Source organism: Xenopus laevis, chromosome 7L, assembly GCF_017654675.1.
Source record: "Xenopus laevis strain J_2021 chromosome 7L, Xenopus_laevis_v10.1, whole genome shotgun sequence".
NCBI classification, from domain to species: Eukaryota; Metazoa; Chordata; class Amphibia; order Anura; family Pipidae; genus Xenopus; species Xenopus laevis.
Window position 1 is genome coordinate 65,493,014 of NC_054383.1, and position 15,320 is coordinate 65,508,333.

A 15,320-nucleotide genomic window follows, 5' to 3' on the forward strand; every position below is an offset into this window, starting at 1 on the left:
AAGTGATTTTGGAATGCGCGATGATCACCTCGGAACCTCCCTCGGTGGGCACTTATATATACGCAGCCCCCGTTCAAGATCCGCTAAACACAATGGCTGAATCGCCGGTGGCCCACACTCACTCTGTTCCGTCCAGTCTTAGTCGCGTCTCAGTGGCAAGTCGGCTTCCGGTGACGCTACACGCACGTGACGTACGGCGTCATCGTCACGCGCTACATAGTAAAACTAGGGTATTAGCGTCTTGTAATTATGTGTTGTTTCACTGTTCCTTGGTCTCACCAAACGAAGGAGATACATTTGGAGTATACACAGAGCTGCGGAGCAGATAGATGGATAGGTAGATAGAAAGACAGACACACGCAGGTCATGTAATGTGTGTTCATCGCAATAGTTTGCAGCAGGTGTTTTGTGCATTGCATAGAGTTGAATGGGAGGTTTCTGGGAACGTGTGGGGTGCTGAGAACTGTATGGAGGTGTATATGCTGTATGAGGGTTGCAGGGAGAGTTATGGGAGGATTTGAGAGCTGCCAGAGATAGTGGCAGACTGGTGTTACCTTAAACCCCCACCCCACGGTTCCGCACAACACATTTGTGCTCCTGCTGGCACAACCCTTCACAGATTAGCAGTGTTAAAATTGACCAAAAAGACCATTTGCTAGTACAATTAGTTTAGTAAAAAAATTCTTAATGAGCACCTTAACCATAGATGTGCCAGAAAAATCACTGCAGAAAAAGGATCTATTGAAAGCATTACTAAACCCTCTTGCACAAGCCACACGTTTTTTTCTCTTCCAGTCCTCCCATGTTGCTTACCTCACTTTGCCCTCTGAATCATAAGGATGGTCTTGCATTCCACAGTAGAATGTGCAGCTATAATTTTTTTTTTCATCTACTCCAGAAACCGTTTCAGTCGCAGTGGTAGCTGGTGACCTGGGACCAAGGACTATCCCAGTAGGACAGTCCAGCACTGAACAAAGTGTTGCAATTTGTCTGGATGTGTCTGTTTTTAATAGACAGTCATTCTTTTCAGTGGATTATTAGAACACAGCTTCATGGTTTATCTGTAAATGATGCATAATAACATTTGTGTTACATGGGCAAACTTTGTTATCTGTTGCCATTAAAATATACAGCTATTTCCTTAATTCTGGGGATTAGGATGCAGGTAGGAGTTTTGAGGCAAGCCTTAGAGCTGTCACTTTTAAAGTATTTTGGCAGACTAGATTGGTTTTTACATAATTTTGAAAGGTTTTATTTATTAATTTTAACAAAAAATTAAGGGAAATGAAAAAAAGAAATGAAAGACAAGACAAGACAATGATCGGCATTCCAATTTATATAGTGAATAAAGTGCCCCCTCTTGTAAAATATAAGGATATTATAAGTTACCAAGGAGTTTCATGACCATATAAAAACACGAGGCCGAAGGCCGAGTGTTTTTATACAGGTCATGGAACTCCGAGGTAACTTATAATATCCTTATATTTTGCAACTGGGGGTACTTTATTTATTATAATACACAATTTTCACTGAGTCATGTGACAGAAATGACATCAGAACTCACCGTTTATAACTGATGTCATCAGAACTCACCGTTTATAAGGATATAATTTACAGGATATTCATAGCTTTTGTGTATTATATACAGTATATGCTTATATCCCTACTAAATAGTGTACACCTTATGATTTCTCTGACTTTCTCAGACTGCAGTACCCGTTTGTAGGTCAGTTAACCATCTGCCTCATAATTTCCCAAAATTTATCTGGGCATCCACGAGCCTCATAAGTAAATGTTTGCCTTGGAAGAATATCGTCAATTATTTTTCTCAAAAACTTCCTGTGTGGCATTAAGTAAACTCTATTTACAAATTTAATATGAATAAAACAATCTTTAACACAGATATTGGTGTCTGCAATTTGTTCAAGTATGATCTTCCAGGCTACCATTCTCCGCCCAGATATACCCCCAAAAGTAATAAAAGGCACTAAGTTTGCCCAGGAGCAGCAACCCTCCGGAGGAAGGAGACTTGATAATAATTAATTAAGGGGGCGTGCCACTCCGGCTTAACCCCTCCGCACAGTATTCATCCATTCAGTTTTTCAAGTGTTCTGCTTCCTGGGAGGATGGACAATGTACTACTTCACTGAAGATTTTGTCAGCAAGAACTGACACTTGAGACGACATTGGGAACAGGGCTCCCTGTATCCTTAAGATTAGCCTCCTTCGTTGGATAGCCACTGGCAGGGCTGGACTGGCAATAAAAAGCAGCCCTGGAAAAAAAGCAAAACAGCCCATATGCATGCATGTGCACTTATAGTTAATATAATAAAAGTCGAGGACCAAGGTAAATAGTATCTCGGTATGATTTTTAAAATTTTTGATGCCAAGATTCCCTTTAAAAGGCGTATTCGCCATTTGGACAGTGCCCAAGCTGGCTTCTGTTTACAGATCCTACCGAAGCGTTTCTTGTGATTTGAATTTCCTGGTTCTTGACTTTTGCCTGTTACTGACTCCGATTCAAGCCGCCTGCTTCGATCCTTCAACTACGTTTTGCCTAATCCTTGCCGGTACCTTACTTATGGACTTGTTACTAGTATACGCACTTACTCCTTGTTCATTTCCACTGCAGAAAGCCCAGGGCCCCAAAAGGGTGTCAGTAAACACCCGGTATCCACAGGGATGCCCTGTGCATGTGAGTGTACCCAACACTGTTCAAGGTTCCAGATAACATGAAGGTTACAATTTGCTTAGGCCAACATGGAAACTTCCCAGGCTGCTGTTTCCTCGGCTATGGAGGGATACTTTGACGTAATGATGAAACGTCTGGACAGCCAGGAGGCTCAACAGGCTCATCTTGCTGAAGTATTGCAGCACATTATATATCGTCTAGAGGCACTTCAAATTTCTGGGAAGCTCAATCTTCACACCCTGCACCTGCAAAGATTCCCAAGATTCCGGCTCCAGTTTGTTTTGGGGTGATCCGGATGCTTGTCTAGGATTCTTGACGCAATGCAAGATCCAGTTTGATCTGGCACCTGACTAATTTACAACTGAGAGATCTTCGGATATTATTGCCTTTCTACAGGGGAAGGCCCTTGCTTGGGCTTCTCCATTACTGGATAGAGACGATCCTCTGGTTCATGACTCCACGGCCTTCCTTTCCACCTTTCACCAAATTTTTGATGTTCTGGGTCTGAAATTGAATGCCTCTGATCAGCTCATGAAAATCAATCAAGGATCCAATGCGGACTCCGAATATGCCAAGTATCTTGGAATAACGAGGCGCTTATTGCAGCTTTCTAAGGGGGGCTTCATGAGGATCTAAAGGACAAGATGGTTACTCAGGATCTACCTACTTCTTTTGAAGAATTCGTTATCGTCATTGTCAAGAATGAGGTAGAAGTCCTTGCTTAAGTTCCGTGCCTGCAAACCTTCGCTGTCTACACTTGTTAGGTCTGAGTTTCCTCCTCCTTTGGCTCCCACAGCACCGATTCGTGATAAACCTATGCAGATTGGAGCTACACGTTTAACACCAGAGGAAAGAACCCGTATGAGAACTGCTGGCCTCTGTATGTATTGTGGCCTTGCTGGAAATCTTGTTAGATCTTGTCCTACAAGACCTCAGCATCAAGGAAACACTCTAGCCTAGGTGTGAGGGGGGGAGTCTCCCCTAGGCAAGATTTCTGCATTCCCAGTTACCTACAGTTCTCGTATGTTTCTCCCTGCTTCCCTTTCTACCTTGTCTAGTACGTTTTCCTGCCAAGCCTTTGTGGATTCCGGAGTGGCAGGAAACTTTATTGATCATTCTTTAGCTAAATCATGTGGCCTAAGTCCTGTGCCGCTCAAGATTCCTCTTTCTGCCTGGGCTGTGGATGGCAGACCGATTTCACCTGGTGTCGTCACCTCTGCTACTTCTCCAGTGCTGATTCGGGTTGTCAGTCTTCATGAACAGATCATCTCATTCTTGCTCATTCAGTGTCCTGAAACTCCCATAATTTTGGTTTCTCCTTGGCTCCAACTTCATAATCCGTCCATTGACTGATCGTCTGAGGAATTTATGGCCTGGAGTTCCTTTTGTCTGTCCAATTGTATTTTTTCTTCAGTGGTTCCACTGGCCTCTTCGTCTTTGCTCCCATCATCCAATCCTCTTCTTCCTGATGTCTATAAAGGGTTTTCTGATGTATTTGAGAAGAAGAATTCTGAAGTTATACCTCCTCGTCGTCCCTACGATTGTCCTGTTGATTTAATCCCTGGCTCCATTCCTCCTAGGGGTAGAACATATCCTTTGGCCATACCTGAAACCAAAGCCATGAAAGAATACATTCTGGAGAACTTGTCCAAAGGTTTCATTAGGAAAGCTACGTCCCTAGCCGGAGCTGGTTTCTTTTTTTTCCAGTTAAAAGATGGCTCTCTTAGACCATGCATTGATTATTGAGCCTTGAATAAGATAATGTTAAAGAGCCGTTACCCTTTACCATTGATTCCAGAACTTTTTGACAAATTGAGAGGGGCCAAAGTCTTCAACAAGTTAGACATGCGAGGTGCGTACAATCTAATTCGTATACTTCAGGGGGGTGAGTGGAAAACAGCCTTCAACACCCGGGATGGCTATTATGAATATTTGGTCATGCCGTTCGGCTTATGCAACACCCCCACTGTTTTTCAAGATCTCATTAACGATGTCCTTCCCAAGTTTCTACAGACTTTTGTCATAGTTTATTTGAACAATATCTTAGTTTACTCATCCTCAATGTCTGATCATCTTCTGAGTGAAACCAGTTCTACTCTAGTTAAGGGAGAATGTGAGTTTCACAAGTCCGCGATTTCTTTTTTTGGGATATATTATTTCTTCCTCTGTGTTTGAGATGGATCCTGCTAAAGTTTCTGCCGTTCCCACGAGTCTGAAAGGCATTCAATGTTTTTTAGGACTTGCCAATATCTACTGCAAGTTCATAAAAATTTTCTCCAGACAGTGGTTCCTATTACGGCTTTCACGAAGAAACCTTGTAAAGTTTCTTGGACCGCTCAAGCGCAGGAGGCATTTGTGACTCTAAAGAAACTTTTTAGTTCCACTCCAATTCTTTTTCATCCTGATCCTAGCCAGCAGTTTATTCTGGAGGTTGACGCTTCTGAGGTGGGAGTTGGTGCCGCCTTGTCTCAACGAGTGGAGTTCCGAGGGACCCTTCATCCCTGTGCTTATTTTTCTCATAAACTGTCTCCTGCTGAGAGGAATTATGATGTGGGTAACCGTGAACTCTTGGCCATCTGCTTGAGGGGACTAAAGAACCTATTACCATCTTAAAGGATCACAAGAAACTTGAATACATTTCCTCAGCTCGTCAGGCCCGTTGGTCTTTGTTCTTCTCTAGGTTTAATTTTTTCATTTCCTATCGGACTGGTTCAAAGAATATGAAAGCGGATGCACTATCCAGATGTCTGGTGCAGAGAGAAGGTAATCCGATCCCACCCACCCCTATTATCTCCCCTGATTTAGTAGTGGTGCCTACTTCACTATCTTTGTCTGATTTGTCCAATTTGGAACATCCTCCTGAATGTCCTTCCGGGAAGATATTTGTACCTCAGCAAAGCATTGCTCAAGTTCTTGAATGAGCTCATTCTTCTAAGATTTCTGGTCATCCCGGCATCAAAAAGACCCACAAGTTTGTTTCAAGATATTGTTGGTGTTCTTCACTGGTAAAGGATGTCAAACTCTTTATCTCGGCCTGCACAGTTTGTGCACAACAGAAGAGTCCTCATTCTCTACCATGTGTCCTTCTTCAAACCTTACCCATACCTACTCAACCTTGGTTAGATGTGCCTATGAACTTTATTGTGGACTTGCCTAAGTCTTTGGATATGACTACTATTCTAGAAGTAGTAGATTCTCCAAGATTGCCCATTTTATCCCGTTGAAGAAACGTCTATCCACTGCCGGGTCCGATCGTGGGGTGCATTTTGTATCCAGATTTGGCACGCCTTTTTGAAACATTTGGGTATCAAACTAAACTTTTCCTCGGCTTATCACCCTCAAAGCAATAGTCAGACAGAGAGGACCAATCAGATCCTGGAGCATTTTTTACGATGTTTTATTTCCCAAAATCATGACAATTGGGTTGAACTTCTTCCCTGGGCCAAGTTTGCTCATAATAACCTACAACATGAGTCTCTGTGGTGCTCTCCATTTTTCTCCGTATTTGGCTATAATCCATCTGCCCTTCCACCTGATGTTTTCAAGACAGAGATACCTGCGGCTGATGCACTGGTTCGTGATTTCAAGACCATCTGGTCCCAGGCCCATCAATCTCTTCTCAAAGCCTCTTTTTCTCAGAAAGCTACTGCTGACAAGCATCATCTTGCTACTCCTCCCTATCAACTCGGGGATTTAGTCTGGTTGTCCACGAAACACATTAAACTTAATTTGCCATCTCCCAAGTTCGGACCTCGTTATGTTGGACCCTTCAAGATTAAAGAAATCATTAATCCTGTATCCATTAGGCTAGATCTTCCTCCTAGCATGACCATTTCGAATTCCTTCCATGTCTCCTTGGTAAAACTTTTTGTGAAGAATATTTTTTCGAATGATCTAATTCCTCTTGCTCCTATTGTTCTTAATGATCATCAGTAATTCGAAGTGCATGAGATTCTGGACTTTAGGAGATTGAGAGGCAAGGTTCAGTATCTGGTTCATTGGAGGGGTTTTGGGCCCAAAGAGAGGTTTTGGGTTAATGATTCGGATACTCATGCTCCTCAACTGATTAAGACCTTTCACAGAAAGTTTCCTAACAAGTTTTGGGAGCCCCCGGAGGTTACTCCTGACGGGGGGGATACTGTAAGACGCGCTGGGAGATCTTCAAGCATCCTTACCTCCCGGCGCGTCTCTTCCAGGTTGTGGCGGTGAATCCAGCGCTGACATCACAAACAAGTGGCGTTGTGGTGCTTGCGTCATCACACTGTGCGTCATGTTGACATCATTCATCGTGATTTTTGAATTTTTGGCTCCAAGAGTCCCTTTAAAATGCAGTGCCCAAGCTGGCTTCTGAAGCATTTCTTCTGATTTGAATTTCCTGGATCTTGACTTTTGCCTGTTATTGACTCTGAATCAAGCCGCCTGCCTCAATCCTTTTGCCTGTTCTTCGAGTACGTTTTGCCTAATCCTTGCTGGTACCTCACTTACAGACTTGTTACTAGTATACGCAGCAGAAAGCCCGGGGCCCCAAAAGGGCGTAGTTGAACACCGGAATCCACAGGGATTCCCTGTGCATGTGAGTGTACCCAACACTGTTCAAGGTTCCAGATAACATGAGCGTTACAGCTACCTTACACAATACTGTTATAGCCCACTTAAAACAAACACTAATGTTAATAGTGTAGTGTTAATAGTGTATAGAGTGATCCACTGTGGCCCTCTGTGCCCTCAATGCTTGCTACGTGCTGGAAGTTGACATTCATTGGCAATTAAATGGGCAGTCTAGAAAGCTCACAATATTGTTGATAACAAAAGAATATCATAATTAAACAATAGTTACATAGTTAAATTGGGTTGAAAAAAGACAAAGTCCATCAAGTCCAACCCCTCCAAATGAAAACCCAGTATCCATACGCACACCCCTCCGTACTTTCAGATAAATTGTATATACCCATACCTATACTAACTATATGAGTATCACAATAGCATTTGATATTCTGTCTATCCAAAAAATCATCCAAGCCATTCTTAAAGGCATTAACTGAATCAGCCATCACAACATCAACTGGCAGTGCATTCCACAACCTCACTGTCCTGACTATGAAGAACCCCCTACATTGCTTCAAATTAAAGTTCTTTTCTTCTAGTCTGAAGGGTTGGCCTCTGGTACGGTGATCCTCTTTATGGGTAAAAAGGTCCCCTACTATTTGTCTATAATGTCCTCTAATCTGATGTATTAGAGATGTTGGAACTAAACAATGGTGATTTGTATATTTATTGCCCCAAATGAAAACTCAACAGCAAAAAAATAATAGTTAAGTAGCAGTGGCATAAAAACAAAAACAATCATCTTGGCTAAGATTTTACATTCTGTTAAAGAAATTGTAGGACTCCAGCCCTGCTGTCCCTTGCTTTTTATGTGGCAGCCAGGCCTGGAAACTTTAATAGATTGTATCAACTGGGTTGGGGATTCCCCTACCTAGAACAGATCATGTTGAAGTCTCTGCTCATATAGAAAGCATTTCAGCTAAGCTAAACCTTTGTAGCTGATCTGTGTATTGCTTTTGTCTGGCCCAGCCTGCTGTTCCTTCCACAGCCACCTCTCATTACAAGCAAGTGCCTTCTCACGCTGCCGGGCCAGCATTTTATCATCAGGTTAGTAAGATGAGGGTGGGCTTAAAAGTGAACTGCAGTTAACTTTGGTTGTGTTCAGGGGCATGGCTACCAGCAGCCCAAGTGGCCCAATTTAATTTCATAGAGAAAGGCCCATCGGGCATTTGCCCTAACTGACAGATAGCCACTCCGGGTCTGGCCACCAGGTTCAGTCGAATAGCCCTTCCAGGCTAAACCAACCAGGCAGTTCCTGCAATCTGGTAGGAGGGCAGAGGGTCTGGCCGAGTGGCGGGAAAAAACCATGAGTAACTACCTGCCATTCTGCTGGTACTTGCATGGTCAAACCACCTCCAGCGGTGGATTCCTGCGATAACAGCTATCTTACCTCCACCCCCTACCCATTCATTCAGGTCCTCACTTATGGCAGAAGGTAGGTCAGGGGGATTATTCCCCGGGGGGGGGGAGCTCCAGTTAAAGCACAGGTGACTTATTTTACATGCACCAAATACCAATATAAGATACCAGGGGGCCTGAGCGAGCCACTCTGCAGATGCTGTTCCCAGGGACAAGATATTGTGGCTGCCCCAGGGGGTAGTCCCACTACCATTCAGATGTAAGACTTGGTCCTTGAGGGGACTTCCCAGGACTTGGAGGGGGCCCTTTCCACAGAACCACCAGCCCCCGCTTGGGCAATCCAATTATCCAGAGGGAGAGCTGCCGCAATCAGTTCCCCCTCCGGGAGCATGATGTTGACAGTATCATCAAGGGAGTGCTGAATATTTCACCAACTCCAGACCAACGGGCAAAATTCCAGCCTGTTCAAGCTAAAGCACAATTCTTCAGCCAGCTTCCCATCACACGAACAGTTGCTTGGTATAATACAAGACACGTGGAATGCCCTAGAACGGAAGTTCCAGGCCACAAAGAAATTTTCCAGGCCCTACCCCGAATCTGGTGGACAAATGGTCTAACCCCCCAGTGGTAGTTGCCCCAGTTTCAAGGCTATCTAAGTATACAGCTCTACCGGTCACCGATGCTACAGCCTTCAGGGAACCCTCCAATCAGAGCTTGGAAGGTTTCTTGAGGGCAATATACTCTTTATTGGGATCAGCTATACGCAAAGTACTGGCTTCTACCTGGGTAGCCAGGGCCATACAGTCCTGGTCCGAATCCCAGGTTAAAGACATCCAAGATGGAGTCCCCAGATCTAACCTGCTATCAGCCGCTACATCGATCACGGACTCAGCCGTCTACCTATGTGACGCCACATTGGACTCAGCCCAAATAACCGCCTGCACAACGGCTCTGTCGGTAGCCGCTCGAAGAACCATATAGCTCAAAAACTGGTCAGCAGACCTTAGCTCCAAAAAGTCTCTAAACTCACTTCCCTTAAAGAGCCAATGATTCTTTGGGGAAGAACTAGAGACGATAATTTCACAGGCTACAGGCGGAAAAAGTACATTTGTTCTGCAGTCCATAAGCAGATTCATCTCATCCTTTAGACAGGGAAACATTTTTCGTGGCCAAAGTGGACGTTTTGCAAGACGAAGCAACTCACCACAATGCTCGCCGTTTCGGTCGAAGCCGGGGAAAAGGCCGCCCGCCATGGAAAACTAACAAGCTTCACACTAAGCCCGCAGCCAACAGGTCTTCATCAGCATGACGGGTCAACCCCTTCGGAGTTATGGGAAACTATAGGGGGTAAGTTACTATGATTCTGGGAGGTGTGGAGTTGCCACTCTTTGTATGCCTGGGTCAACAAAATCATTTCCGAGGGATATCACCTAGACTTTCTTTCCATTCCCCCCAGAAAATTCATCATGTCCAGGGTTCCTCCCAACCCTATCAAAGCTCAGGCCTTCCGAGAATGCGTCACAAAGATGGAGGAATCTGGAGGTATAATACCAGTGCCATCTTCAGAGAGATCTTCACCCCAGCAATTAGATGAAATTTCTGGGACTCAAAATCAACACACTCCCACAGATGGTACACCTTCCCAGGGACAAGCAGATGCTGATCAGGGAGCAAGTTCATCTACTTCTTCACTCCCGGCAGGCCTCAGTCCACTTCACTATGAGGGTACTCTGGCTCATGGTGTCAGCCATCAAAGCAGTACCATTCACACAAATTCATCTGTGCCCCCTCCGGGGCAACATCCTGTCAGCATGGAAAGGGATATCTCTATTTTAGATTTGCCGACTGTCCCAGACAAAGGTGGTGGTTATGTCCCAACAACCTGTCCAGAGGCCAATTCTGGGCAACACCGGAATGGAATGTGATATCCACAGATGCTAGCCTGCGCGGCTGGGGAGCAACATGGAGCAACTTGTCTGCACAAGGTCTATGGTCTCAGGAGGAGTCCAGATAGCCAATAAATGTTCTGGAACTGCAAGCAGTAAGGCTGTCACTTGTACATTGGTCATACCTCCTCCAAACGAAAGCAGTACGATACAGAGCAACAATGCTACCACTGGCGTACATCAATCTGGCGTACATCAGTCTGACACACGGTTTGAATTACTCAAGCTTTTTAGTAATTAAATGAAAATGTGCATCGTGCACCCCAAGTTTAGTTTTTAGTTAAGCAGGAGTCATAAACTTGCTTTAATAATGAGAAGAATCATTTTATGAATAGAGGCAGTTGGTTGAACTAAATGATTTAACTTCTAATGAAGAGGTGCTTCTATATAATATATGGTTTACCAAATAGTGCTACTGTCATACCAATATGAAAAGGGTTGCTGACCAATGAAGCGAGTTGTGCTCAGGCGGCAACACCCCGCCAGTTACCAGGCGCGGCAAAAAGCCTTCCAAACCTTGACATTCTTTACCTGTGAGCAACATTTAGATGTAAAAAGAGTTGGAGAGCAAGCAAGCATGAAAAATGTTCCCGTGTGGTGCAAAATTAGTGCTGTTTAGTGGCTTATATTTATAGTTCAATATAACTAAAGTTGGCCATAGACGCACAGATAATTTTCGTACGATATTCGGAGCGTGTATGGTGGGGAAAAGGGCAGAATGTTATTGGCAGAAGATCGATCGGGCTGGACGGAAAATTTTGGTCGGGTGCTTTTGAAGGCACCCAAACATTGCCCATTGTTAGTGCTGAATCAGCTCTACACGTGTGTTTTGAAATGAACGATCAGTCTTGGAAAGATCTTTTCCAAGAATTGTGATGTCTATGGCCACCTTTAGGGGTATATATATCAAAGAGTGAAGTTAATAGTGACGTTCCGCCACTAGAGTGAAATTTCGCCACTCCCCATTCATTTCTATGAGATTTTTAAAGGCGTATTTATCAAAGGGTGAACTTTCACTTTCACCCATTGATAAATAGGCTTTTCAAAATCCCATAGAAATGAATTGAGAGCTGCGGAATATCACTCTAGTGGCGGAACTTCACTCTTTGATAAATTTACCCCCTAGGGTTCTACATGTGAAATTATTGTTAATTTGAGACTTTGTCTTATTCACTTTGGGGCAAATTCACTAAGATTCGTAGTTGCGCCAGGCGTAACTACACCGCACTTCGCCACACTTCGCCAGGCGTAGTTTCGCCAGCGCTCCGCAAATTCACTAAAATCCGAAGTTGTGCTCAGGGGTAGCGTAAGGCTGCGAAGTTGCGCTAGCGTTGATTCGCTAAGCGAAGTTATGCTAGCAATGGTTAATTTGCATACGGCGGCAAATTCAAATTTCAATGGTGGAATATGTAGCAGCACTACAAATGCTTGGGAAATCAAATAAAATTTTTATTTTGCCCTACGCATGTGCCCACTGTATAGTTAAGTTGCCATGAGTTAGGAAATGTAGGGGGGAAGGACGGGAGCCCCAAAAAAAAATTTCGATCTTTTTCAGCCTTTCACCCATAATATAGAAAAAACGCCAGCGTTTTTTGGGACTTAGAAAAATTTTTAACTTTTTTTGAAGCAATCCCTATCTATTCTATTGCGCTTCGCCTGGTCTGAGGTGGCAAAGGAAGTCTAGCGTAAAAGGTAGCGTTCAATGCACAATGCGCATGTTAGTGAATTTGCGTAGTTACGTCCGTTGCGTAAATTCGCTAGGCGTAAATGTGTGAAGTAACACTAGCGAAGTTACGCCAGCGTTCGTTAGTGAATTTGTGAATTGACGCTAGCGTTAGGCGCTTCAGCGCTTAGTGAATTTGCCCCTTTGTGTATTTAGCTTGATGTGTCAGTGAAACATGCAAATCTCTATACATAACTGTATAACTAGAATGGTGGATAGTACATTACCACTAAAATTGATATATAGCATTAAAGATTTAACATTTTGAGATTTGTAGATACTGTATGGTGCTTCTGGATGTTATATCGTACAACAATTGTATGTTATATTGTGAGTAGTGGAAGTGTACCCCTTCCAGGCACATGGCTAACCCCCTGGCAATGGAAGTGCAGCTGCAGCTTGGGTTTAATGGCATGCTGCTGATGATGTGTGATCTGCAAGGAGTTGGATAACAGCTTGGTGAAAGCTAATGCTCCTGTCGCAGACCGGTAATTAAAAGTCGGGTGTCTCACGCTTACTGAGAGATTTAGTATGGAACAGAGCAGCCTCTGCCTTCATAGTGCACAAAATAACAAAACACTGCTGGAAAAGGCAGGTCCCCATTGTTCATCATGCAAAAGAGCAGATGTGCAAAACCCTCATTATAGCAAAGAATGGTTGTACAATGGAAAATGGGAATTGTTCTTGTTTATACTTCTCTGTCTTATTTTTTTAAGCATATGTACGTTTTACCTTTCACTGGTACAAACCACAGGTTTGCTTGAGAGGTTTAAAGATAGTTTATATAAATAAGTTTTCTATGTAGCCATGGTGGCAGCCATTCAAGTTAAAATAGGGTTTGTAAATCAGAGCCCTGTAGAATACAGCAGTCTTAGACTAATGTCACATGGGGGCTGAAATTGGCCTGCTGAAATACATTGCATGTTCCTGCACCTGAGTCGATACAATGGTTCTGTGTGCAGGCATGACAGATGGCTAATGCCCTCACAGGGGCTGATTCTTAGCCTGTGTATTTCATCAGGCCGATTTCAATCCCTGTGTGGCAGTAGCCTTAGCAGATAAACAGGGTCAAATGTAATATATGTAATATATAGAACTATAAAAAGTGGCATACACTTTCCAGGCAAGTTGTCTATATAAAGGTGGTCGGCTTCCTCCATAGTTATGCCGCTGATAAGAAAGAAAATATATGTATCAAAATCTATGTAATTGTATCTAATCTCCTGGAGTGACTACTCATTATGTGTGAAGAAATTATATATATATATATATATATATATATATATATATATATATATATATATTACACAAAAGCCACAATATCTTGTAAAATTTATCCTTATAAATGGTGACTAGTGATGTCATCAGTTATATACGGTGAGTAGTGATGTCATTTATATCACATGACTCTCTAAAACGTAATAAATAAAGTACCCCTGGTTGGAAAATATGAGGATATTAGAAGTTCCATGACCTGTATAAAAGCACAAGACCAAATAAAATCTCCAAAAAGAACCAGCAACACCGGGATATTCTTGAAAGTGAAAAAGTGTATTTAGTGAAGCATGTAGAGTTATATATGTATGGATATACATGCTTTACTAAAAGTCACATATAATATCATGTAAATCAAGGCACTCAAGGACTTTAAAACTTGGTAAAACGTTGGAATAATAAATAAACTTTATCTCTTTTCAACGTATTGTAAAGTCCTGTGAGTGCCTTGCGTTATATGATATTCTATGTGACTTTTCTGTGATTTGCACCAGGCATTTGCTCCAATAATGAGTGCAGCTATTTTTCCTTTTTCTATATACAGGTATGGGATCTGTTATCAGGAAACCCATTGTCCAGAAAGTTCAAAATTACGTAATGGTCGTCTCCCATAGACTCCATAATAATGAAATAATCAAAATTTTTAAACCTGATTTCCTTTTTCTATGTAATAATAAAATAGTCGCTTGTGCTTGATCCCAACTAAGATATAATTTATCCTTATTGGAAGCTGGAAGCAAAACCAGCCTACTGGGTTCATTTAATGTTGACATGATTTTCTAGCAGTTTTAAGGTATTATGATCCAAATTACAGAAATACCCGTTATTTGGAAAGCCCCAGGTCCTGAGCATTCTGGATAATAGGTCCCATAACTGTGTGTGTATATATATATATATATATATATATATATATATATATACTTATATATATATACCAGGAAGGCTGTTGCACAAACAGCTTCAAACTTTAAAACTTCAAACTTTATTATAAAACTTTGATCTTATAAGACAGTTTTGCAAGACCCTGTTTGTGCAACAGTTTTCCTGGTTATATTTATAAATTCTGTTACCATCAGGGCATTTTGCATAAGGCATTTGAAGGGTATTAGCATTAAAAAAAATTTGAAATCCCAGTACACCATACATTATGCTATCCTCTTTATCTGCATGCAAAATAGTTAATCTCACTGAAAAACTTTGTTATTGTCTTTACAGTGCTAGAACAGTCAGCCAGACTTTATATCTTGGATTTATTGGTGTTTCTGCAACTCTACTTTAATAAATGATGTTTGTTTCTTAAGAAGAAGAATTGTGCTAATACAGTGAGTTAAACCACCCCCATATGACTGTGAGAGTGACATTCCATGATAGATCTGACATTGTGATATGGGATGTAGGTGTGTGTCGTGCTATCTATGGAGTGCACTTTTTTCTCCTCTTCCTCTATCTGTAGACTGCAATGTGACACATGGCCTGAGTCCTGGTGATCCTCCAGGTGCACTTTATGTCTATTTTTTCAGAGCTGGCAGACTGTTAATCAGTCAGTGACAACATAAATAAAATTAAAAGGTTTAATTAAAAACTAATGAATGAGCAAGGCGAGAGTCCTGTCTTATTCTGAAGCCAGCGCACAGGCCCCAAGTAATTAAACTGTCACTGAGAATGAGATGTGGAAGCCAATTCAGAGGATCACAAAGGCTCAGGAGTTTCATCCTGGCTC

The 15,320-nt window shown here is 42.5% G+C and overlaps 1 protein-coding gene across 2 annotated transcripts in view; it reads right to left on the reverse strand.

The window, feature by feature from the left end:
- The window catches only part of ercc6.L (excision repair cross-complementation group 6 L homeolog), a 36,428-nt gene extending 36,155 nt beyond the window's left edge, over window positions 1–273 (reverse strand). The window contains exon 1 of one of the 2 annotated variants that reach the window (XM_018225619.2): window positions 123–273. The gene's annotated coding sequence lies outside the window, so the exon portion shown is untranslated. Of the gene's footprint in view, window positions 1–28 lie in introns of both variants that reach the window. The other variant, XM_018225620.2, reaches the window with a different exon arrangement.
- Window positions 274–15,320: the final 15,047 nt, after the last annotated feature.